This window comes from Chiloscyllium plagiosum, unplaced genomic scaffold (genome assembly GCF_037043375.1).
Source record: "Chiloscyllium plagiosum isolate Xiang-an unplaced genomic scaffold, Cpla_swu_hap1 HiC_scaffold_47, whole genome shotgun sequence".
Classification (NCBI taxonomy): Eukaryota; Metazoa; Chordata; class Chondrichthyes; order Orectolobiformes; family Hemiscylliidae; genus Chiloscyllium; species Chiloscyllium plagiosum.
This window is the reverse complement of record NW_028270185.1, coordinates 47232717-47259114: the sequence shown is the minus strand read 5'-3', so window position 1 is coordinate 47259114 and position 26398 is coordinate 47232717. Positions and strand designations below refer to the sequence as shown.

The 26398-nt window shown below is 47.3% G+C and overlaps 2 long non-coding RNA genes across 2 annotated transcripts in view; one reads left to right on the top strand and one right to left on the bottom strand.

Annotated features, from left to right (window-relative positions):
- Window positions 1–5905: 5905 nt before the first annotated feature.
- Window positions 5906–25018, bottom strand: LOC148136171 (uncharacterized). The gene is made up of 3 exons (XR_015754753.1): window positions 24650–25018; window positions 12736–12832; window positions 5906–6156 (listed from the first exon to the last, which is right to left on the bottom strand). It is a non-coding gene; the product is annotated as an uncharacterized LOC148136171 (long non-coding RNA).
- Window positions 14759–26398, top strand: part of LOC148136169 (uncharacterized) — a 39616-nt gene continuing 27976 nt past the window's right edge. Inside the window, exons 1-2 of the long non-coding RNA XR_015754754.1 lie at window positions 14759–14876; window positions 20934–21031. This is a non-coding gene — a long non-coding RNA (uncharacterized LOC148136169). The remainder of the gene's footprint in view (window positions 14877–20933; window positions 21032–26398) is intronic.

The following is a 26398-nucleotide window of genomic DNA, read 5'->3' as shown; positions in this document are numbered from 1 at the left end:
TTGACAGAGATGGTTTGAGAGTGAGGGGGTGAAGTTGGCAGTGAGGAGTGAGTGTGAGCGGGTTAGGGCGACCTTGATGGAGTGAGTGTGACGGTGTCAGGGTGACGACGATGGAGTGCGTGTGAATGTTTCAGTGATCGAGTTAGTGTCAGGGGTCAGAGTGACGGTGATCGAGTGAGTGTGAGGGGTTCACGGTGACGTTGATGGAGTGTGTGTGAGGGGATCAGTGTGACCGTGATGGAGTGTGTGTCAGGGGGTGAGGATTTCGGTGATGGATTGATGTGTGAGGGTTTCAGTGTGTCGGTGATGGAGTGAGTGTGAGTGGATCAGGGCGACATTGATGGAGTGAGAGGGGTTCAGGGACAGTATCATGGAATGAGTGTGAGGTGGTCAGGGGGACGGTGATGGCTTAAGTGTGAGAGTGTCAGGGTGACAGTGATGAAGTGAGTGTGAGGGGGTCAGGGTGACATTGATGGTGTGAGTGTGAGTGTGTCGTGGTGACGGCGATGGAGTGCGTGTGAGGGGTTCAGTGTAACGGTGATGGAGTGAGTGTGAGGGATTCAGGGTGACGGTGATGGAGTGCGTGTCAGGGGATCAGGACAACGGTGATGGAGTGAGTGTCAGGGGGTCAGGACGACAGTGATGAAGTGAGTGTGAGGGGGCCATGGTGACGGTGTTGAAGTAAGTGTGAGTGGTTCAGGGTGATGGAGAGAATGTGAGGGAGTCAGCGTGGCGGTGATGGAGTAAGTGTGAGGCTGTCAGGGTGAGGGTAATGAAGTGTGAATGGGTCAGCGTGACAGTGATGGAGTGAGTGTGGCAGTGATGGAGTGAGTGTGACAGAATCAGGATGACCGTGATGGAGTGAGTGTGAGTGGGTCATGCTGATTGTGATGTAGTGAGTGTGAGGGGGTCAGAGTGATGGTGACTGAGTGAGTGTGAACAGGTCAGTGAAAGGGCAATTGAGTCGGTGTGAGGGGATCTGGGTGACGGAGATGGAGTGACTGTGAATTGGTCAGAGTGACGGAGATGGAGGGAGTGTGAGGGGTCAGAGTGATGGAAATGGAGTGATTGTGAGAGGATAAAGGTGGCAGTGATGGAGTGAGTGTGAGGGTGTCAGGGTGTCGGGAATAGTGTGAGTTTGAGAGGGTCAGGGTGACATTGATGGAGTGAGTGTGCGGGGGTCAGGGTGACAGTGATTGAGTCAGTGTGAGATGGTCACCATCACCGACACACTGAAACCCTCATACATCAATCCATCACCGAAATCCTCACCCCCTGACACTCACTCCATCACCGTCAAACTGACCCCGTCACACTCACTCCAACACCGTCACCCTGACCCCCTCACACTCACTCCATCACAGTGATGGAGTGAGTGTGAGGGTTTCAGTGTGACAGTGATGTAGTGCGTGTGAGGCGGTCAGGTTGAGGGTGATGTCGTGAGTGTGAGGGGGTCAGTATGACGGTTATGGACTGAGTGTGAGAGGGTCAGGGTGACTGTGATGAAGTGAGTGTGACTGGATCAGCATGGCGGTGTTGGTTTGAGTGTGAGGGGGTCATTGTGACGGAGATGCAGTGGGTGTGAGGGGGTCAGCGTGACGGTGATGGAGTGTATGTGAGGGGTCAGCGTGAGGGTGATGGAGTGAGTGTGAGGGGGTAAGGGTGACATTGAGAGAGTGAGTGTGAGGGGTTCAGATTGCGGGTGATGGACCGAATGTGAGGGGATCAGCGTGGCGGTGATGGAGTGAGTGTGAGGCTGTCAGGTTGAGTGTGATGCAGTGTGAGTGGGTCAGAGTGACAGTGATGGAGTGAGTGTGAGTGGGACAAGGTGAGGGTGATGGAGAGAGTGTGAGAGCGTCAGGAAGAGGATGATGGAGTGAGTGTGTGGGAGTCAGTGTGGCAGTGATGGAGTGAGTCTGAGGGTGCAGGGTGACGGTGATGGAGTGAGTGTGAGGGATTCAGGGTGACGGTGATGGGGAGAGTGTGAGGGGTTCAGGGTGAGTTTCATGGAGTGAGCGTGAGGGGGCCAGGGTGACGATGATGGAGTGAGTGAGAGGGGGTCAGGGTGACAGTTATGGAGTGAGTGTGAGTGCGTCAGTGTGCCAGTTATGGAGTGAGTGTGACAGAATCAGGATGACCGTGATGGAGTGAGTGTGAGGGGGTCAGGCTGATGGTGATGGAGTGAGTGTGAGGGGGTCAGAGTGATGGTGACTGAGTGACTGTGAACAGGTCAGTGTAACGGTGATGAGGCTGAAAGAGAGAGGGTCAGGATTACGTGATGTAGAGAGTGTGAGAGCGTCAGTGTGACAGTGATGGAGTCAGTGTGTGGTGGGCAGGGTGACATTGATGGTGTGAATGTGAGCGTGTGAGGGTGACGACGATGGAGTGAGTGTGAGGGGTTCAGTGTGACGGTGATGGAATGAGTGTCAGGGGTTCAGTGCGACGGTGATGGAGTGAGTGTCAGAGGGTCAGGGTGACGGTGATGGAAAGTGTGAGAGGGCCAGGGTGACAGTGTTGGGGTAAGTGTGAGTGGATCAGGGTGATGGTGTTGGGAGTGAGTGTGATGGGGTCACGGTGACAGTGATGGAGTGCGTGTGAGGCGGTCAGGTTGAGAGTGATGTAGTGAGTGTGAGGGGATCAGTATGACGGTGATGGAATGAGTGTGAGAGGGTCAGGGTGACTGTGATGAAGTGAGTGTGACTGGATCAGCGTGGCGGTGTTGGTTTGAGTGTGAGGGGGTCATTGTGACAGAGATGCAGTGGGTGTGAGGGGGTCAGCGTGACGGTGATGGAGTGTATGTGAGGGGTCAGCGTGAGGGTGATGGAGTGAGTGTGAGGGGGTAAGGGTGACATTGATAGAGTGAGTGTGAGGGGGTCAGGCTGCGGGTGATGGAGCGAATATGAGTGGGTCAGCGTGGCGGTGATGGAGTGAGTGTGAGGCTGTCAGTTTGAGGGTGATGAAGTGTGAGTGAGTCAGGGTGACAGTGATGGAGTGAGTGTGAGGGGGACAAGGTGAGGGTGATGGAGAGAGTGTGAGAGCATCAGGAAGATGATGATGGAGTGAGTGTGTGGCAGTGATGGAGTGAGTCTGAAGGGGCAGGGTGACGGTGATGGGGAGAGTGTGACGGGGTGAGTGTGACGCTGTTGGAGTGAGTGTGAGTACGTCAGTGCGACAGTGATGGGGTGAGTGTGACAGAGGAGAAGGTGAGGTCTGCAGACGCTGGAGATCAAAGCTGAAACTTTATTGCTGGAACAGCACAGCAGGTCAGGCAGCATCTAGGGAACAGGAGATTCGACGTATCCGGCACATGCCCTTCTTCAGGAATGAGCAGAGAGTGTTCAGCAGGAGAAGATAAAAGGTAGGGAGGAGGGACTTGGAGGAGGGGCGTTGGAAATGTGATAGGTGGAAAGAGGTCAAGGTGAGTGTGATAGGTTGGAGTAGGGTGGAGGCGGAGAGGTCAAGAAGAAGACTGCAGGTCAGGAAGGCGGTGCCGGGCTGGAGGGATTCGGCGGAGACAAGGTGGGGGGAGGGGGGATGAAGAAACTGGTGAAGTCCAAGTTCATCCCCTGTGGTTGGAGGTTTCCCAGTCTGAAGATAAGACGCTCCTCCTCCGACCGTCGCGTTGTTGTGGTTTGGCGGTGGATGAGTCCAATGACCTGCATATCCTCGGTGGAGTGGGAGGGGGAGTTGAAATGCTATGCTACAGGGTGATTGGGTTGGTTCGTCTGGGTGGCCCAGAGGTGCTCTCTGAATCGCTCCGCAAGTAGGCGGCCTGTCTCCCCAATATAGAGGAGGCCACACCGGCTGCAGCGGATGCAGTAGATAATGTGGGAGGAGGTGCAGGTGAATCTGTGGCGGATATGGAAGTTTCCTTTGGGGCCTTGGAGAGAAGTGAGAGGGGAGGTGTGGGCGCAAGTGTTGCACCTCCTGCGGTTTCAAGGGAAGGTGCCGGGAGTGGAGGTTGGGTTGGTGGGGGGTATGGATCTCACAAGGGAGTCGCGGAGGGAGTGGTCTCTACGGAAAGCTGATAGAGGAGGGGAGGGAAATATATCCTTGGTGGTGGGGTCCGTTTGGAGGTGGCGGAAGTGACGGCGGATGATGCACTGTACATGGAGATTGGTGGGGTGGTAGGTGAGGACCAGTGGGGTTCTGTCCTGGTGGCGGTTGGAGGGGCGGGGCTCAAGGGCGGAGGAGCGGGAAGTGGAGGAGATGCGGTGGAGGGCATCGTCGACCACGTCGGGGGCGAAATTGCGGTCCTTGAAGAATGAGGCCATTTGTGTTGTGCGTATTTTGAACTGGTCCTCCTGGGAGCAGATGCGGCGGAGACGAAGGAATTGGGAGAATGGGATGGCGTTTTTACAGGGGGCGGGGTGGGAGGAGGTGTAGTCCAGGTAGCTGTGGGAGTCGGTCGGTTTGTAGTAGATGTCTGTGTTGATTCGGTCGTCTGAGATATAAACAGAAAGGTCTAGGAAGGGGAGGGAGGAGTCCGAGACTGTCCAGGTGAATTTGAGGTCGGGGTGGAATGTGTTAGTGTAGTGGATGAACTGTTCGACCTCCTCGTGGGAGCACAAGGCAGCGCCGATACAGTCATCAATGTAGCGGAGGAAGAGATGGGGGGTGGGGCCAGTGTATTTGCGGAAGATGGATTGTTCCACATACCCTACGAAGAGGCAGGCATAGCTGGGGCCCATGCGGGTGCCCATGGCTACTCCTTTTGTTTGGAGAAAGTGGGAGGATTGGAAAGAAAAGTTGTTCAGGGTGAGGACCAGTTCAGTCAGTCGAAGGAGGGTGTGGGTGGAAGGGTACTGGGTGGTACGGCGGGAAAGGAAGAAGCGGAGTGCTTTGAGTCCTTCATGATGGGGGATGGAGGTGTACTGGGACTGGATGTCCATGGTGAAGATGAGGCGTTGGGGACCGGGGAAGCGGAAATCCTGGAGGAGGTGGAGGGCGTGGGTGATGTCACAGACGTAGGTGGGGAGTTCTTGGACTAATGGGGACAGGACCGTGTCGAGGTAGGCGGAGATGAGTTCGGTGGGGCAGGAGCAGGCTGAGACAATGGGTCGTCCGGGGCAGTCAGGTTTGTGGATTTTGGGCAGGAGGTAGAAACGGGCGGTTCGGGGTTGTGGTACTATGAGGTTGGAGGCGGTGGATGTGAGGTCCCCTGAGGTGATGAGGTTATGGATGGTCTGGGAGATGATGGTTTGGTGGTGGGGGGTGGGGTCATGGTCAAGGGGGCAGTAGGAGGAGGTATCTGCGAGCTGGCGTTTGGCCTCAGCGGTGTAGAGGTCGGTGCGCCAAACTACTACTGCGCCTCCCTTGTCAGCTGGTTTCATGGTGAGGTTGGGGTTGGAATGGAGGGAGTGGAGGGCTGTGCGTTCCGAGGGTGAGAGTTTGGAGTGGGTGGGAGGGGTGTGGGAGTTCAGGTAGCGGTTAATATCGCGGCGGCAGTTTGCAATAAAGAGGCCAGCACGGGGTGTCCAGGTGGACGGGGTGTGTTGGAGGTTGAAGAAGGGGTCGTCAGAGGGTGGGTGAGGGTCTTGATTTAAAAAGAAGGCACGGAGGCGAAGGCGGCAGAAGAATCGTTCAATGTCACTCCGTGTATTGAATTCATTGACCCGAGAACGTGTGGGAACGAAGGTGAGACCCCTGCTGAGGACTGATCTCTCATCCTCAGAGAGCGGCAGGTCCGCAGGGATGGTGAACACACGGCAGGGCAGGGAGCTAGGACCTGGTGTGGGACTGGAGCTGGATGTGGGGGCGGGGTTAGGCCTGCGGCGGGGACCGAGGTCGGCGGGGGGGGCGTGGTTAGGCGCGGTGACGGAACTCGGCCGGGGGGCGGGGTTAGGCGCGGTGACGGATCTCGGCCGGGGGGCGGGGTTAGGCGCGGTGACGGAACTGGGCCGGGGGGCGGGGTTAGGCGCGGTGACGGAACTGGGCCGGGGGGCGGGGTTAGGAGCGGTGACGGAACTCGGCCGGGAGGCGGGGTTAGGCGTGGTGACGGAACGCGGCGGGGGGGCGGAGACACATGCGGCGATGTCCGAATGCAGGTCGCGACGTCACTGGAGGCGGAAGTAGCTGCGGCGACCACGGAGACAGAGTTTTTCCCCATACTCGCGGAGGTTTCCAATCTGTTGGCAATCTGAAGGGCAGGAGAGGCTGAAATGACAGAGTAACAATATTAATCAAAATGATGCAAGGAACGGGGTGGAGGGTGCAGTGGGAAAAGAGAAGAAACAGAAGATGGGGTTGTAAATTACAGGATCCTTACCAACTGTCATCTGAAAGGGATCGAAACAAAAGAAAACTGACAGCGATAACAAAGAGAGATACTCTGTCATGTCCCCTTCACTGTTTACAGGATGCATGATGACTGTCAGATTCTGAATCAATTCTTTCTGTTTCTCATTGTTAACTCAAATATGCCCATTTACTCTCAGTTTTCAGGAAATGGACCTGGAGTCAAGTGACCAATTCATTGGTTTTACAGAAATTCTGTTCCAACCCAGTTTCAGTGGGAGGACACAGGCAAATGTCCTCAGGCTGTTGGTGCAATGGGCCTGTCTTCTCAGGGCACTGTCATATCCCAAGAATTCTGTACTAACCAAAAACCCACTCTGTCTGTCACTGATGAGCAATCTTTGTTGACATGACAAAGAAAATTTACAGCCCAGGAACAGGCCCTTCAGCCCTCCAAACCTGATCCGATCCAAATCAACTGTCTAAACCTGTCGCCCAATACCTAAGTATCCCTCTGCTCCCCACCTACTCATGCATCTGTCCAGATACATCTCAAATTAATCTGCCATAGCTGCCTCGACTACCTCTGCTGGGAAGCCATTCCAGGCACCTACCACCCTCTGTGTAAAGTACTTGCCGTGTGTATCCCCCTTAATTTTTTCACCTCTCACCTTGAAAGTATGACCTCTCATTATTGAATCCTTCACCCTGGGAAAAAGCTCATCTCTACCTAGGAAAAAGTGAGGACTGCAGATGCTGGAGATCAGAGCTGAAAATGTGTCACTGGAAAAGCGCAGCAGGTCAGGCAGCATCCAGGGAACAGGGGAATCGACATTTCGGGCATAAGCCCTTCTTCAGGAATGAGGATTCCTCATTCCTGAAGAAAAGCTTATGCCCGAAACGTCGATTCTCCTGTTCCCTGGATGCTGCCTGACCTGCTGTGCTTTTCCAGTGACACATTTTCAGCTCATCTCTATCTACCCTGTCTCTCCACTTCATGATTTTGTAGACCTCAATCATGTCCCCCTCAATCTCCTTTTTTCTAATGAAAATAAACCTAACCTACTCAACCTGACCAGAACTATATGCAGTATTCCAAATGTGACCAAACCAAAGTCCTATACGAGTGTAACATGATCTGCCAGCTCTTATAGTCAATACCCTGTCCGATGAAGGCCTTCTTGACCACTCTATCCACCTGTGCCGCAACCTTGAGGGTACAATGGACCTGCACTCCCAGATCTCTCTGCTCATCAACTTTCCCTGAGGCTCTTCCGTTTACAGTACAATTCGCTCTAGAAATAGACTTCCCAAAATGCATCACCTCACGTTTACCTGGATTGAACTCCACCTGCCACTTCTCTCCCCAACTCTCCAGTCTATCTATATTCTCCTGTATTCTTTGACAATCCCCTATGCTTTCTGATAGTTCACCAATCTTCGTGTCATCTGCAAACTTGCTGATCATACCAACAGTGCCCTCTTCCAGATCATTTATGTATATCACAAACAATAGAGGCCCCAGTACAAACAACAGTGTCCCTGCAGAACCTTTCTCCATTTCGAGAAACTCCCTTCAACTACTACTCTCTGTCTCCTGTTGCTCAACCAGTTCTTTATCCACCTAGCTAGGACACTCCACACACCATGTGGCTTCACTTTCTCTATTGGTTTACCATGGTGAACCTAATCAAATGCCTTACTAAAGTTCATGTGTTTGACATCTACAACCCTTCCTTCATCTATCAACTTGGTCACTTCCTCAAAGAACTCTATTAAGTTGGCAAACGCACAATCTCGCCCGCACAAAACCATGCTGCCAATCATTGATAAGCCCATTCTGTTCTAAGTATATATAGATCCTATCCCTCAGTACCTTCTCCTACATATTTCCCACCATTGACATCAGGTTCACTGGTCAGTAGTTACCTGGAATATTCCTTCTACCTTTATTGTACAGGGGCACAACATGAGCAACCCTCCAGTCCTTCTGCACCTCACCTCTTTTTAGGGATGCTACAAAGATATCTGTCAGGGCCCCAGCTATTTCCATTCTCGCCTCCCTCAGCAATCTGGGATAGATCCCATCTGGTTCTGGGGATTTGTCCATCTTAATAACCTCTAGCCTACCCAAAACAACTTCCTGACTGATGTTAACGTGATCCACGCTAATCAAATATGTATCTCTAATCTCGACATTCATCATGTCCCTCTCTTCTGTGAATATTGATGCAAAGTAATCATTCAGAATCTAACCCATTCTCTCAGGTTCAACACACAGCCTTCCTTCATTATCCTTTAGTTACCCGCTTGCTTCTTATATAAGAATAAAAGGCTTTGGGATTGTCCTTAATTCTGCTTGCTAAAGTTATTTCATGACTCCTTTTAGCCCGCTTGATTCATCATTTAAAACTGGTCCTACTCTTCCAATATTCTTCCAGGGCCCGTTCTGTTCTTAGCTGCCTTGACCTGATGTACGCTTCCCCTTTCCTCTTGGTTAGTTGTATAATTTCTCCTGTCATCCACAGTTCACGAATTTTGCCTTTCCTATCCTTTGCTTTCAATGGGACATGCCTACCTACCCTGCACTAACTTTAAGCTATCTTTGAAAGCCTCCCAAATATCAAATGTGGACTTCCTTTCGAATAGCTATGTCAAATCCACATTTCCCAGCTCCTGCCTAATTTTGATATAACTGGCCTTGACCCAGTTTAATACTCTTCCTTTAGGACCACTCTCATCTTTGTCTACAAGTATTCTAAAACTTATAGAATTGTGGTCACTGTTCCTAAAGAAATCCCCCTCCACAACTTTTACCACCTGACCTTGCTCTTTCTCCAACACCAAGTGCAATATGGCCCCTTTCCTCATCGGAATATTGACATACTGCTCTAAAAACATTCTCCTGGACGCTTCTTATAAGTTATGCCCCATTCAGACCTCTGACACTACGTGTATCCCAGTCAATGTTGGGAAAATTAAAATCTCCCATCAGTACTACCCTGCTGCCTCTACATCTTTCCAAAAAGAATGTTTACCTATTCATTCTTCTACTCACGCTCACTGTTAGGAGGCCTGTAATACAGCCCTAACAATGTAACTGCACCCTTATTTCTCAGCTCCACCCATAATGCCTCGCTACTCAAGCCCTCCATAGTGTCCTTTCGCACAGCCGTGCTATCATCCCTGACCAGCAATGAAACTCCTCTCCCACCTTTGATTCCCTGCCTGTCCTATCTGAAGCGTCTATATCCTGGAGAGATAATGAAGGGGCTGGAACAGGATAACGAGGGTGTAGGTGCTGGAAGGAAATTATAGAGATAACGAGGGGTGTTGGAGCTGGAGGAATTTACAGAGGTATGGGTTGGAGGCTGTTGGAGAGATATGGAATAATGTTGATGGTCAAGATGGCTTCTCACACAGGGAGGGATGTAACTGCTGGATGGTGACACAGAAAGAGGAAGGGATGTCGGGGATAGGGACAGATGCAGTGTCTGGGGAATGTTACAAAGATAGGGATGAGTTTGGTTGGATGGTGGAATTGAAAGAGATAGTGAGGTTTGTAGGTTTGGAAGGATTCTAGGTGCTTTAGGAGGTTACAGAGATAGGGATGGGTGCTGGGGCTGAGGGACGTTATAGTGAGGGTTTCAGTAACTCCCTGTTTGATCGCAGTGAGGCCTCTTGAACTGGACAGGTCAAAGTGTGACCTCACCGTGTACATCACAGAGAGAGCTCAGACATCACAATTGGTTTATAAACTGGCTTCATCGGAGACACGAGGCTGCTCCAGGAAACACAGGGAAGGAAACACTGACTGTGCCTCTGTCTGATCTGTCTGAGAGTGAATGTGATCAGCAAGAAGATCAAAACAGTTTCATTTCACAGACACCACATTATATTGTGTAAATCCCATTAGCGAGGTGATCAGGCAGAAGGTGGTGAGGTTTGAAAGGTCCCTGAAAAAAATCTTTGTCTTGAGGTTTTGGTGGAGATAGGGGAAGACAAGACAAGCTGCTTGATCGATGGGAGGAATGAATCCAGTTTGTGGCTAGAAGGAGAGATGAGGGCTGGGAAGGGAGTCGGGGATAGGAAAGGGGGTTACTTGAAATTGGAAAACTCAGTGTTGAGTACTCCGTGTTGCAGGCTGCCCAGATGGAAGATGAGGTGTTGTTCCTCCAATTTGTAGTTTAATTTGTTGTGGCAGTAGAGGAAGCCAAGGATTGTCATGTCAGAAAGGAAGTGGGAAGGGGAATTAAAATGGCCTGTGACTGGGAGGTCTCGTCGGCCTCTGTGAGCCTGGCTGAGATGCTTGGAAAACCATTCACTAAGTTTACCTTTGGTCTCCCAGATGTAGAGAAATCCACACCAGAAGCACTGGACACAGTAAACTAGGTTGGAGGAGAGGCAGGTGAACCTCTGTCTCACCAATGATGCAAAACCTACCAGCACACCACCCCCATCACCTCCATCCAGTGCCCCAAACAGTCCTTACAGGTGAGACAATTTCAGATAACCCCCTTTCCCATCCCCTGATTCCCTTCCTAGCCCCTCCCTCTCTCTCCCTTCCATTCCTCTCATCGACCCTTCCTCCAAGCCACCAACCGGATTCACTCCTCCCATTCACCAACCAGGTCATCCCCTCTACCTGTCTTCACCGATCCCCATCACCTTGCCCCTGCCAACCCCTTTATCTGCAGCTCCCCACAAACCCACCCCCAGTCCTGAAGAAGAGTTACCCCCAAAATATTGCCTTCTCCACCTCCTGATGCTGCCTGGCTTGCTGTGTTCTTCCAACCTCCTGCTTGTCTCCCTTGGAATTCAACACCTGCAGTTTTGTTTTGTCTCTGAGCAAGGAAATGGTCAGCCTGTGGAATGTGGGATTCTGGGAGGTTTCCTATCTCCTGGAAATGTGACAGTGTGCATAAACTGGAGTTCTGTTTTCGAGAATGGGAGTAACTGTAGGCCATCCACGGGACTGAGGATGAGGGGAATAACACATTTATGGAGGTGGCTACATCACAGTTAGTGTGTATGGGCAAATAAGGAATACGTGACAGCCAGGTATCTCAGCAGTCCCCTGAGATGATCGAGATCAGACATCAGTTTCCTGCTTTGGAAGCTTGTAATGGAAAGAATTCATCAGAGGAATGCAGACAGAGTCACGTCAGCTGGACAGGGTGGTAGGAAGAGTGGGTACACAATACTGATAATGGGTTCGTTAGTTAGGGAAACAGAGTGGAGTTTCTACAGTTAAAAACATACCTTCAGCATGCGATGATAACCTCCTTGCTACCAGGGTCAAGGAAATCACAGAACAGCTGCAGGAAATTCTGCTGCAGGAAGATCAAACGACAGAGGTATTGCTCCATGTTGGTGACAAAGACCGAGGTGGGAATGCAGGGATGTGGTCCATGAAACAGATTTGAGGCAGCAAGGAATGAGATTGAAAAGCAGGATGTGGAACACAGTATTCTCAGAATCACTGCCAGTCCCATGTGTTGATCAGAAACGAGCAGAATAATTGGATGGTCGAACATGTGTCTGGAAAACGGGTTCAGAAGGTCAGGCAGCATGTTTCAAGGCATTAGGACCAGCTCTGGAGCAGGTTAGAACTCAACAAGATGGACAGTTTACGTCTTGGTAGGACTGGAATGAACATCCATACAATTCCCCCAAATAGGTTTGTGAGTGCTGTTGGGGAGGTGATAATCAAGATTAGAAATGGCTTGGGAATGTAAGTGGCATCTTGGCTTCAAGGGAAGGCTGCATTCATAGCAGAACATCGAACACTTTCATATTGAGTTTATGCAACAAGACTCACAGAATCCGAAAAAACAAATGAAATCAGTGGAAGAACATGGAACATTTTGGATACACGAGTGAGAATTTAAAATGAGAATTTGGAGGACAATATGCCTGTGTTGGTTCTTGCAATCACAGGATGATCAGGGAAAATTGGGATATGCTGGGATACGCAAAGCAGGAGGGAGGAAGACATTTGGACAAAGTAAAGGTATGGAGTTTATAATCTAGTCTCAGTCGATATTTTAAATTCTCACTCATGTATTCAGGATGTTCAGAAAGAGAATAAAAGTGAATGGGAGAAGTGGTGTTAAAAATGTTTCAATACATCGATAACTCAGCGAATGAGCATCATTATAATATCTGTAGGTGGTGTAACAGTACCACGGAACATTGTTAATGATCATTTCGGCTTCAAATAAAAAATAGTTGGGAATATTCTTTAAAGAAAGGAAAATTCAGATTATTGCTAGAACCCTCATTACAGTTTTCTCTGTGCAATACTGAGATGTCATCTGATGAATACAAATAGCAACAAATCGATCAAAAGAAAAAGTGACAGTGAACCAAACAGAACAATCAACTGTCAAGCGGCTCAGGGCATAGATGGCGCTACAAACAAGAGTCATGTCCAGAAGGCACCATGGATAATAATAGTAAGTAAACTTATGAAGCATGATATCAAAAGTAACGTACAGTAGATCAGACACTGCCATGGTTACCAGATAGCGAGTGGTGCATGTCGAAAGACCACACTTTCCCACAGACAAGATTAGAATTGCTGCTGGACTAACTGTGAGAGAGAGAAAGGAAAAAAAGAGACAAAGTTACTGGTCAAATATTCTCTATGCATGATGTATTTTAGCACAAAGATAATTGTTGCTCTGTGTCTTATCATCTGAACCATTATAGTAACACCTCTCAAATCAAACAATTGCCCTTCTAGAGACACATAGGGAAATGCATCAGGAGCAAATCACTCCCAGAAACATGTTAATATACTCAATATTAACAATATTAATATACTCAATATTTTTGGGGGAAAGTAGAAGTTGTTTCTTCTGTTTCACAGGTTACTGTGACTGGCAGGAGTTTCCTATAAGACCACAACATCTGTTCCTCTCCCCCACACACTAACTCTCTGTTCCTCTCCCCCAACACACACACACTCTCTTTCTCTCTCACACACACACACACACACACACATAAGTCAATGAGTGAATTTGCATTTGCAGAATTGTATTTGCAGATGCATTCTATTTTATATTATTGACCAGAGACAAAGTAATTTGTGTTTTAACTCATCCATAAACACACCCTTGGCAAAAGCAAATTCAGCAAAACAGTGTGATTCTCATTGCGGTCTTCTCATTCTAACGCAGCAAAATGAAATACTGAAAGAACCCTCAAGATTTTTTTGTAGCAGCAGAGAGAGAGCTCTATTGACAGTTTTAATTCCAAAACACCAAGTTCAACAACAGATAGCAGAATCTAAAACTTTGGGAGTTTGTGAGCCTGACTCCATCCACTCAGGATGTTGTGTAAATTTTAAAAATATCAAAGCTATTTACTCTGCTTTCCAAGGAGCAGACACCTCACCATTAGTTGACAATAGCTCTCTTCAAGAGAAACAGGACAAAATAAATCTCTCTTAAAGGCATATTTCCGACACACTGTAGTCCCATGTAGACCAGACTGTGTTAGAATGAAAGCTTTCCTTCTCTGAAAGACATTTGTGAAGGAGATGGGATTCTTTTTTCCTGACAACTGATAACAGTTTAGTGGTCACCATTAGACTGTTAAGTCTAGATTTGTATTGAATTCACCATCTGCCATTGGGGATATCGAACCCAGCTCCCCTTGTTCTCTGAACTCATTGTCTCACAAGACCAAAACATCATCATCTCCCCTAATCTTTGACATTGGACTGGATCCACAGCAGCAGTCCCTGATACCATGCTCCAAGAAGGCAGTGGAGTAGGATGTTCCAGCCAGAACTCATCTGCGCCACGTGTTCTTCTTTCTCTTTTCCTGTCCTTTTCTTCCTGGCCGCTGGTGAGCAATGATTCCTTGCCTGTAGAGATGATTCCCAGCCTCAGGAAACCACTCCCGTCCTCTGGGGAGCAAAAGTCCTTGCCAGCAGAGATGATGTGCACCCTTTGGTGATGACTCTTGGCCTGGCACAGAAGCCTCCTCTCACGGTCTCTTGGCCTGGCCCAACAGCTTCCTGGCATGTTGTGGGCAGCCTTATGGTTCCCATAGCAGCATTCCGGTGAGGCGTGACATCCTCCTGGCCTGTTGCAAGGGCCTCCCAGCCTAGCGCAGCAGCCTTTCAGCATGGCGTGCCATCCTCCCATCCTAGCGCAGTGGCCTCTCAGTGTGGCATCCTCCTGACCTGGTACAGTAGCCTTACAGCACAGTGACCTCCCTGCCTGGTGCAACAGCCTCCCGGGGTAATATGGCAACGGTCTAGTCTGGCGTAGCAGCCTCCTTGCATAGCGGCTTCCCGGCATTGTGTGTCACTGGTGCGAACTGAAAACTAGCTGCCAGCGTGGTCTGCTGTCCTGAACTTTTACTTTTGTATCTCAGTCGGTACTGTAATTGGTGAGGTATAAACTCCTCACTGTACTCACCGTGTATATGTGACAATAAAGGCTATTTTATGTTTGCTCTCCTAGAACAAAATTGTGGTGTAATTCTGGTGATCTCCATGGAGAGTGCTAGTTAAACCATGAAGACTCCTAGCCCTAGTGTGTGCTCCAAATCTGGGAGGGGGATTTCCATTCACAGGGAGAGGGACTAGGAGAGAAGGTTGGGTGCATGAACCTGGACATCAGGTAAGAAGCTTTACTGAATCCCAGATAAAGTATCTGATTTCTAAACTGGAAAGATGCAATGAACTATGTTACATGGAGTCAGATTTTATTGGGTGTGAAGACTGTGGTTTAAAGGCTTGAACATGTGGAGGAATTCCATCACAAATATTGGAAGTTGGGTGGCATGGTGGCTCAGTGGTTAGCACTGCTGTCTTGCAGCACCAAGAAGACAGGTTCAATCCCAGCTTCTGGTGACTGTGTGCTGATTACACATTCTTCCTGGGTCTGTATCAGTTTCATCTGGGTGCTCTGGTCTCCTTACACAGTCCAAAAATGTGCAGGGTCGGTGGATTGGCCATGGGAAACACAGCATTACTGGGATTGAGAGGCAGGTGTTTGAGTGGGACGCTCTTCAGAGAGTTGGTGTGGACTTGTTGGGCTGAAGGACTTGTTTCTACACTGTGCAGATTTTTTTAAAAAAGCACTTCTTTTAATTTTGGTGCAATCTAACCTGGGACATGGTGGTTGGATTCACTGCTGAATACCTTCAAAGTTCTGATTGTCAGTATGTTCAGTCCTGTGCATGAGGGAGTGACTCAATGTCCAATCATTCACCTGTCCATAATGTTGAGGGCATCCATTTCTGGTTACTGTGGAGTGATTCCATATCTTGTACTGTCCTTCATAAAGTGTGGATATAAAATTCTGGAGGCAATCTGAGCTGTGGAGACTCCAAAACTGAATGCAAACATTTTGCAGTTAATGTCCATGTCAGGTGTCTCCCATTCTCTACTTTATTGATCCCAGATGTCTTCTTGTGGATGTTGTGGTCTTATAGGAAACTCCTGCCAGTCACAGTAACCTGTGAAAGAGAAGAAACAACTTCTGCTTCCCCCAAAAAATATTGAGTGGAGTGTTTAGAGGTGGAGTGGTCGATAGCCACATTTGATACCCATGAGGATGGCCTCAACGGGATCTGGGGTTCATGTTCCACTACAGTTGACTCCACTACAATATACGCACACATACACACACATTCTTATATGCACATACACTCACATTGACCCACTCACATACATATTCTATCTCTCAGCCACACACACATATAATCCCCACTTGCACACCTTTTAAAGGTTATACTCCGTCACACTCACAGTCTATCAAGCATACACACACACTCGCGCGCGCACACACACACACACACACACACACACACTCCCTTACACACACACATGCAGACACATGCATGCACATACACACACGCTCCTCTCTCCCTCACATGTACACACACAGACATTTAAGTCAATGGGCTGAATTGTATTTGCAGATACAATTTATTTTGCTCAAAAAGCACATAACTTGCAGGCAGTGAATGCAGGCAGTTAATCCATGTAACATTTTATAAGTTCCTACGTTGGAACTAGAACCAGTCTGACTCAAGGATGGAATACAGATCGTCTCTAACCTCACACATTTAATGCATTGTCTGAGCAGTATTGTCAATTTTTTTGTAAAACCTTAAGTTATCTCGGGAATATGACTTGAAAGAAATTCTGGAATTTACATATTAATGAACTAAAACCAGCAATCCTTTCTAAAAGAAAGACTTAACAGCAATCTAGATTTCTTCAATATATTGTATCAGTTGCATGACACTATGATCTTGTGCTCTAAATTCTGTGTCTTATGAACCTGCCCCATGAGCTACCTAACGAAGGAGAGGTGTTCCGAAAGCTACTACAGGTACACAATCCTTTATCTGAACCCTCAGGACCAGTTGGTTTTCGGAATTCAGAAGTTTTTGCATTTCAAAATAAGTGACTGTTTAATTGTGAAATTTTTAAAAATTGTACTGAACAGCAGTCTCATTGGTGAGTATTACAGGCCCTGAGACAGAATTGATGCCAGCCAGTGCTGGGTCATGGCCTCACATTACATCTGAGTGATGTGGGTTGAGTGGTTATGGAGTTGGGTTAACTGTTTGCACGCCAAACAACTTTGTGAATGAGAAAAATCTTCACAAAAGGAACTTTGGATTTGGGAGCTTTTCAGATTTCAGGATTTTGAATAAAGGATTGACTACCTGTGCTTCTAAATAAACCTGTTGAACTATAAAAGCAAATTACTGCGGATGCTGGAATCTGAAACCAAAAGAGAAAATGCTAGAAAATCTCAGCAGGTCTGGCAGCATCAAAGCTTTGACAAAGGGCCAGTTAGACTTGAAATGTCAGCTCATTTCTCTCCTTACAGATGCTGCCAGACCTGCTGAGATTTTCCAGCATTTTCTCTTTTGGCTGTTGAACTATAAGTTGGTGTCGTATGATCTGATTAAGATCTGATTAAGGAACAGATATTCTGTAAATGCAATTCAAACAGTCCTGAGTTTGTCACACTTTAGAGTTAACACTTGCTTCTTTGGAAGCGGCTGGGAATAAAAAATGGGCAATGTGTGACATAGTCGGGACAACCGACAAAGTCAGAATATTTGTCATTACCATACGAAAAGAAGAGAAATGCCCGCAACTCGAGAAATTGGATTTGTGAGTTCTGTTAGTGACATTAAATATGCTGGGCAAAATCGAGTCGTAATGTCTTAAGTCAAATGTCTCATTCAAGATTTTCTCTATTTAATGGCCCACATTCTGCATTCTGTACTGTTAATTCTCTGACATGCTCTCAAACTCAATTATTAATCATAGTCACAATATTGCAGATACTAAACTCAGTTATTTGTTGAAACAGATATTTTTATTCCTATTAATATTTTTTTATTCCTGTATGTCCATCCTCCTATTCACGTGTCCACTCCACCCCCTTCCATGAACCAATCACAATTACCCCCACCTGCATCCACCTATCACCATCTCACCTGCCTTTCCCCCAGCCCTACTCCCCATTTATTTCTGAGCTCCCGTCCCCTTCCCTCCCTCGTCCCAATGAAGGATCCCAGCCCAAAACATCATCGACTTCCCTGCTCCTCCAATGCAGACTGACCTGCTGTGCTTCTCCAGCTCCACATTGTTGACTTATATTTGTTTATCTCCAGCGGATCATTTAACTTTGGAAACTTTGGACCAAACATATCCACCCAACTGAGAATATTTTCCCACATGCAATCCATCACATTTCCAAGCTACATTCATGGCTCCATTTGTGAACAGATCAGAAATGATAAATATAATAAAAATAAAGCATCACATGGTTTCAAATAAGTTATCATTCTATTTCCCACTGCAGTCAGACATTCCATTGCATTCAGTTCCTCACAAACAATTACAATTTATAGTCTGAGATATACCTCACGGGTATTCTGCTATTAGTGCTCCACATTTACTCCAATACTATATTTACAGATACCCACAGAAAAACAAGAATACTGGCTCAGAAGTTCATATCTGAGCAGTTACCCACACTCTGTACAATTCCACAATGACACATCCTCTTAGCAACATGAGGTTCCAGCCTGAGGTTTATGATCCCCATTCAGTACAATTCCATGATCAGAGTGATTCCTGGAGATCTGGATCAACAGTACACAACATTACAATCAATATCTGGATAATGCAGAGTGTCTGTGAGCTACAGACAGAGTTTCTTTCCTCAGTTGAGGAATTACACCATAGAGTAAGTTTGAAAATGTTAACTGCAGACATTAATCTCACACAATGGAAACTCGCATTAACCCAGTGATCTGTCCTCACCAATGTCATGACCCCACACATCCACTGACTGATAAAAACCCACAAGATGGTCAAAGCCATCTCGGCTGACCCTCACTTTTTACTCCATAATAACCTGCTGTATCCATTGATTAGCACTGCTGCCTCACAGCGCCTGAGACCCGGGTTCAATTCCCTCCTCAGGCGACTGTGTGGAGTTTGCACTTTCTCCCCGTGTCTGCGTGGGTTTCCTCCTGGTGCTCCGGTTTCCTCCCACAGTCCAAAGATGTGCCGGTCAGGTGAATTGGCCATGCTAAATTGCCCGTAGTGTTATTTAAGGGGTAAATGTAGGGGTATGGGTGGGTTGCGCTTCGGCGGGTCGGTGTGGACTTGTTGGGCCGAAGGGCCTGTTTCCACACTGTAATGTAATCTAATCTAAAAAATCCTCCAAACCTGGCAATATCCTAGTAAATCTTCTCTGAACCTTTTCCAGTACAATATCTTTCCAAAAGGAAGGAGACCAGAATTGCACCCAATATTCCTAAAGTGGCCTAACCAATGTCCTGTACAGCTGCAACATGGCCTCCCAACCCCTGTACTGAATACTCTTGACCAATAAAGGGAGGCATAACAAACGTCGCCTTCACTATCCTATCTACCTGTGACTCCACATTCAAAGAGCTATGAACCTGCACTCCAAGGTCTTTTTGTTCAGCAACACTCCCTCGGACCTTACTATTAAGTGTATAAGTGCTGCTAAGATTTCTGGCTGTGACAGTTGCTCCATTTTTGAGGTTGTTTTAGGTGTTTGAGGTGATTTCCTCGAATTTCAGGAGTAGCAATTACTGTTTTATTTGCTGTTGTATTGTTATGGAACTTTGGAGAGTTATTGATTAGATTCCCTACAGTGTGCAAATAGACCCTTTGGCCCAACAAGTCCACACCGACCCTCCAAAGAGTAACCCACTCAGTCCCATTTCCGTCTGGCTAATGCACCTAACATTATGGGTATTTTAGCAAGGCCAATTCACCTGACCTGCACATCTTTGGACCTGTGGGAGGAAACCGGAGCACATGGAGGAAACCCACGCAGACACGGGGAGAATGTGCAAACTCCACACAGTCACCCAAGGCTGGAATCAAACCTAGGACCCTGGTGCTGTGAGGCAGCAGCACTAACCACTGAGCCATCGTGCCGCCCAAACTGAGAAGGTGACCAAACTGATGGAGGAGGGTAAAACTGTTGATGTGGTGTATATGGATTTCAGTCAGGCGTTTGATAAGGTTCCCCAGGGTAGGCTAGTTCAAAAAACTATGGAAGCATGGGATTGAAGGTAATTTAGTGGGTTGGATCAGAAATTGGTGAGCTGAAAGAAGACAGAGGGTGGTGGTTGATGGTAAATGTTCATCCTGGTGTACTGCAAGGATCTGTGTTGGGTCCATTGCTGTTTGTCATTTTATAAATGACCTGGAACAGGGCACAGAAGGATGCATTAATAAATTTGCGGATACCACTAACGGCGATGGAGTAGTGGACAATGCCGAACAATGTTACAGGTTACAGAGGGACATAGATAAACTGCAGAACTGGGCTGAGAGGTGGCAAATGGAGTTTACTGTGGGAATGTGTGAGGTGATTTACTTTGGAAGGAGTAACAGGAATAAAGAGTACTGGCCTAATGATAAGATCATTGGGAGCGTAGATGGGCAAAGATCTCAGTGTCCATACAAAGACCCCTGAAAGTTGCCACCCACGTTTAGGTTTAAAGAAGGCATACAGTGTGTGAGGTTTTATTGGTAGAGGGATTGGGTTTTGGAGCCACGAGGTCATGTTGCAGCTGTACAAAACTCTGGTGCAACTGCACTTGGAGTACTGTGTACAGTTTTGGTCACTGCATTATATGAAGGACGTGAAACCTTTGGAAAGGTTTCAGACAAGATTTACTAGGATTGCCTGGTATGGAGGGAAGGTCTTATGAGGAAAGGCTGGGGGACTTGTTTTCATTCGAGACAAGAAGGTTGAGAGGCGACCTAATTGAGACGTATAAGATAATCAGAGAGTTAGATAAGGTAGACAGTGAGAGCCTTTTTCCTGAGATGGCAATGGCTCATACGAGGGGACATAACTTTAAATTGAGGGGTGATAGATATGGGACAGATGTCCGAGGTAGTTTCTTTACTCAGAGAGTAGGAGGGGCATGGAAAACCCTGCCTGCAACAATAGTATACTCACCACCATCGAGGGCTGAATGACCTCTCCTGCGCTGTATTGTTCTGTGTTCTATTTTCACCGTGAGGAATTGAATGGAAACTAAGTTTGCTATTGTTGAATATAAATGTGCAATTCAAAGACACAGAGACCTGACACTATGTTATTTCCTCTTTTAAACTTCTCATGTTTTTGTGTTAATTTGCCCAGACGTGTGTGTCAGAGTATTCAGTGAGGAAGAGTGAACAGGAGCCTGTCGTTGCATTTCCCTCTCTGGCCTGCAGTGAAAGATTACATTCCTGCCTCAGGTAACTGTCTGTGTGGGGTTTGCACATTCTCCCTGTGCCTGCGTGGGTTTCATCAGTTTCCTCCCACAATCCAAAGATGTGCAGGTCAGGTGAATTGGTAATGCTAAATTGCCCACAGTGTTAGGTGCATTCGTCAGCAGCAAATATAGGGGAATGGGTCTGGGTGGGTTACTCTTCAGAGGGTCAGTGTGGACTTGTTGGGCCAAATGGCCTGCTTCCATACTCTGAGCAATCTAATCTCATCTCATCTAATACTCACCTACCTCCATATCATTTATTTTTCTACCCACTTCATTCACTGAGAACAGATTACTTGATATGAATGTTACTTTTGTGTGTATGTAATTCATCTCTTGGTTTTGCTTGTGTTGTTCCACTTCCTACTAATTGTTGCTGATTACTAACAGCACTTTACACTGGCTTTACACCTCCAGTCTCTGTCATTTTGCCCCTCAGATGGAGTCATTCCTTGCCCATGAGGAAAGGAGTGTTATCATGTTGCTGCTCCTCCTTCTCCTTTCGGTCCATTCCTCACGTGGACTCCTCGTTCCGTTCTCTGCTGCACCTAATGTTGGCTCTGAGTTACTTTGATTGATTCACCAATTGAATTATTTTTATAACTGGATATGTCACGGCGTACTTTAACTGGTCTCTGAAATGTTTCTGTGTCACCACATAAATAAGGGCATTTGTGCAGCAACTGAAGTTCCTCAGCATGTATCCAATCTGACCAAAGAGACGAAAAGAAACTTTATCCAAGGAATAACCAGCATTAAAGAAATATAAAATATGCAACAACCAGAGAAGTATGAAGCTGGCAGATATGGCAAAGAGTACAATCACAGAATTCTTCCTGCTCTCCACCTCTGGATCATTCTGTGTTTTTCTCTGACCTCTCAGTTCCTTCCGCACCTTAATGGCCTCGAAGATATGTCTGACAGTCAGAATGTTGATAAAGAGAATAAAAGTGAATGGGAACAATGGTGTTAAAAAAGTCTCAAAATATCTAAAACCTATCCACCGAGGATCATTATAATAACCAGACCAGGTATAACAGTACCATGGAACATTGTTGATCATCTTTCCAGGTCTATATACAAAGGCATTTGGAATGTTCTTTAAACAAAAGAAGATGCAGATTGTTGCTAGAACCCTGGTTGCAGTTTTCCCTGTGCAATACTTAGTTTTCATCTCATGTAAACAAATGGCAACAAATCGATCAAAGGAAAAAGCAATGGTGAACCACACAGAACAATCAATGGTCAAGCGGTTGAGGACATAGAGAATGGTACAAACAGGAGTGATTTGCAGGAAACACGGTGGATAATAATAACGTTGAAATCGGTGAAGGATGATACAAAAAACAATGAACAGTAGATCTGACACTGTCATAGCCACCAGATAGTGAGTGCTGCATGTAGAAAGGCCACATTTGCCCCAAGCTAAGTTTACAATCACCACTAGACTTACTGTAAGAGAAAAAAAAGGTTTTAAGTTATTAATCAAAGTTTTTTTGTGCCTGAGCCCAGACTGTAAGTAATGACACAAAGATAATTGTTGTTCCATGTCATATGAAGCTTAAAGAATCTGAACCACATCTCTCTAAATTAATCATTTGCACTTTTAAAGGATATAGGAGAACATGAGCAGCAGATTACTCACAGAAACACGGTCATATACTCAAGGTGGTTTTGGGTCAGCAGCTGCTTTACAGGTTAGTCTAACTGGCTGACATTTCCCCTAAGTCCCCAGCATTCACACAAAGACACCTGGTATTAGGAAAACAAAGAACATCAGACACCTAACATGGATATTGATCGCAAAATTTCTGTATTCGGTTTTGGAGTCTCCATAGTTCAGTTTGCCTCCAGAATTCTATATCCACACTGTATGAACTGCAGGAGAGGGCATTTAATCACTCCACAATGTCCAGGAAGGCTGGGTTCTATATTATGGACGAACAAATGATAAGGCATTGAATCTCTCCCTCGTGCACAGGATTGAACATCCTGACCATCTGAACCATGAAGGTGTTCAGCAGCAAATCCAATCACATTGTACCAAGTTGGATAGACACTACAATCAGGAAGACTTCAACATTTGACCCAACTCCTCCACCTGTCCAAGTTTGTACAACATAGCCCTCAGCAAATAAAACCTGAATTCATGCAACTTTGGTCACTCTAACTGTCCTGAAGAAGAGCCCTGCTTGAGACCTCTACTTTCTTCCTCCTGAGATGCTGCCTGACCTGCTGTGCCTTTTCCAGCACCATGCTCTATCTGCAGCCCCCATAGTCTCCTCATTCCTAATGACCTGCTGAACCCACCCATTGCCCTGCTTTATCTGGGCTCCCATTTGGAGCGAGCTGCCTGAGCAAGATCCACCAACACAATCCCTTTCCATCAAGGAATGGGAAACACCAGGTGTCACTGAGAGGTGGGTTGTTACAAAACCCATCTGACCGATAGCAGACTGTGAACTACCACAGAGAGAGGGTGGTCTTCCAAAACTAGCCAGGGGCCGGTGATCAGCCAAACTCCATTAATGTGGTCTCTGTCTAAACCCATTCTGCACATTTTAGAAAAACACAATGCTGAGGACCCTCCTAACTGACAAACTTTAAACTCAGTCAGTAAGGACACTATTATCTGACAGTGGGATTTGCCTTCCTAAACGAAAATATATTATTATCAGTTGTTGATAGAGCATAGAACATTGCAGCGCAGTACAGGCCCTTCGGCCCTCGATGTTGCGCCGCCCTGTCATGCTCATCTGAAGCCCAACCCACCGACACTATTCCATGTACGTCCATATGCCTGTCCAATGACGACTTAAATGCACTTAAACTTGGCGAATCTACTACCATTGCAGGCAAAGCATTCGAGACCCTTACTACCCTCTGAGTAAAGAAACTACCTCTGACATCTGTCTTATACCTATCTCCCCTCACTTTAAACTTGTGTCCCCATGTGTTTGCCGTTCCCATACTTGGAAAAAGGCTCTCTCTGTCCACCCTATTTAACCCTCTGATTACCTTGTATGTCTTATTAAGTCACCTTCCAGCCTTTTTGTCTAATGAGAACAGCCTCAAGGCCCTCAGCCTTTCCTCGTAAGACATTCCTTCCATACCAGGCAACATCCCAATAAATCTCCTCTGCACCGTTTCCAAAGCTTCCACATCCTTCTTATAATGCGGTGACCAGAACTGTACACAATACTCCAAGTGTGGCTGTATAATACGTATGGGTGGGTTGCGCTTCGGGCCTGTTTCCACACTGTAATGTAATGTAATGTAATCTAATCTAATCTTCTTTAAGTCCTTCGTTCTACTACTGTCCGTCCATAGACTTAACTTCCGACCTAGTGGACTATCGGGGGGTATTTCTTTCCCATTTGCAGTCTTCCCTGACTTCTCCTGAGTAAATCTAGAAGTCTAATTTCCCATGGTGTATCTTCGGTCCTGGTCTTAAACGCCTAAAATGTTTTCACAGATGACCGTCAAAACCACAATTTCCCGTGGTTTATCTTCGGTCCTGGTCTTAAACGCCCAAAGTGTTTTCACAGATGACCGTCAAAACCACGCGGCCAACAAGGACGAACAAAAGAAACTCTCTTACCTTGATCCGTGCACGGAGTTGTCTGGCCTTTTTAAATGTGTGTACCCCCGTGTATAGTCACTAACCGGTCGTCCCAGCACTCGTCCGTGTGTTCCTTTTTCCAGGATTCAAAATTATTTTTAAATGAGCCGGGTCACATCCTCTCTTGGCCGACGGACCAAGCTGATCAGTGAGAAGTATAAATATATACTAGACGCGTCTTTGTTGTGATCAGGCTTGATCCGTGAGCCGAAGAGACTTCCCCCCGGCAATAATTATTTCATCCCAGAAGAGCCACCAATTGTGCGAGATAAGCGGCTCTCTGGCCCCATCTCCGGCACTTTTATTTCCCTTCCCAGGAACAAAGACACGGAGGAGTCTGTCCAAAACTTTTCATTCAACTTTGCAAAGTCGGGTGCAGTGCCTCGTGGTACACACATGAATAATAATCTCCACACATTACATACACGTATATGTGGGCTGGGTCTCCTACTGCTGTCTTGACCAATGAGTGCTAGGGTTCCCCACTGTTTTCCTTATTTGGGTTCTGGTGCCTGCGATTATTTTGTTACTCACTTGGCCAATCAGTATTCGAGTTCCCCGTTCTTTCCTTATATGGATGATGTTGTACAACTGTGGTTAAGGGCGGTTTCTCAGCTATCGAGGAAAGCTGTTCCAATTGTTTCATTCATAAAAACATGGGGGAGGTCCGGCACCAGTTTCGAGTATCTGCTTGTGTTTACTATAGGGTAGAAAAGACTAAAATGCAGCTAACGGTTTAAAATTAAACTACCCCCTACATTTCGGGCAAAAGTCTTTCATCAGGAATACAGGCAGAGAGACTGAAGGGTGGAGAGATAAGTGAGAGGAGAATGGGAGTGTGGAGAACGTAGCATAGAGTACAATGGGTGAGTAGGGGAGGGGATGAAGGTGATAGGTCAGGGGGAGGGTGGAGTGGATAGGTGGAAAATAAGATAGGCAGGTAGGACAAGTAATGGGGACAGTGCTGAGCTGAGGTGGGGGAAGGGGAAATGTGGAATTGTTCAAGTCCACATTGATGCCCTGTGGTTGAAGTGTTCCGAGGCGAAAGATGAGGCGCTCTTCCTCCTGGCGTCTGGTGGTGAGGGAGCGGCGGTTAAGGAGGCCCAGGACCTCCATGTCCTCGGCAGAGTGGGAGGGGGAGTTGAAATGTTGGGTCACAGGGCGGTGTGGTAGATCGGTGAGGGTGTCCCGGAGATGTTCCCTAAGGTGCTCTGCTAGGAGGCGTCCAGTCTCCCCAATGTAGAGGAGACCACATGTCCAAGGCTCCTTTAGGCCTTTGGATAGAGTTGAGAGTGGAGGTGTGGGCGCAAGTATTGCAATTCCTGCAGTGGCAAGGAACGGTGCCAGTTTGGGAGGGTGGGTTGTAGCGGGGCGTGGATGTCAACAGGTAGTCACGGAGAGAACGGTCTTTGCGTAAGGCCGAAATGGGTGGGGAGGGAAATATATCCCTGGTGGTGGGGTCCGTTAGGAGGTGGCAGAAATGTCGGCAGATGATTTGTTTTATACGAAGGTTGGTAGGGTGGAAGGTGAGCACCAGGGGCGTTCTGTCTTTGTTACGGTTGGAGGGGTGGGGTCTGAGGGCGGAGGTGCAGGATGTGGACGAGATGCGATGGAGGGCATCTTTAACGACATGGGATGGGAAATTGTGGTCTATAAAGAAGGAGGTCATCTGGTGTGTTCTGTGGTGGAACTGGTCCTCCTGGGAGCAGATACGGCGGAGGCAGAGGA